A 383-nucleotide genomic window follows, 5' to 3' on the forward strand; every position below is an offset into this window, starting at 1 on the left:
TCTGTAGTCCCACACACTCTCTACAACACCGCACAGCGAACACCGATACTCCATCCCCTCTCATCTTTTTAGAATCCCTGCTTATCTCGAAGCCAGGGATGAACTATACAGCAACTGCTATCGCATTATATATTCATTAGTTACAGATATTCCATGTAAAGGTAAAAACAATTGCTTTACGTTTTTGTTAATATTTAATTTTTCTTTTTCTCTTAAAACTGGTAATATGTTTACTGTAAACGAGTGAAGTTTTTTCATTCCATCGTTTTACCATTGCCTTGCTTAATGTGTATATATATTTTTTTTTTATCTCTTTAAGCACTGATAATGAAATTAGTAAATCCGAAACGCCTAAGAGAAATAAAAGGATGTTTATAACTGCG

This window comes from Penaeus monodon, chromosome 24 (genome assembly GCF_015228065.2).
Source record: "Penaeus monodon isolate SGIC_2016 chromosome 24, NSTDA_Pmon_1, whole genome shotgun sequence".
Lineage (NCBI taxonomy): Eukaryota > Metazoa > Arthropoda > Malacostraca > Decapoda > Penaeidae > Penaeus > Penaeus monodon.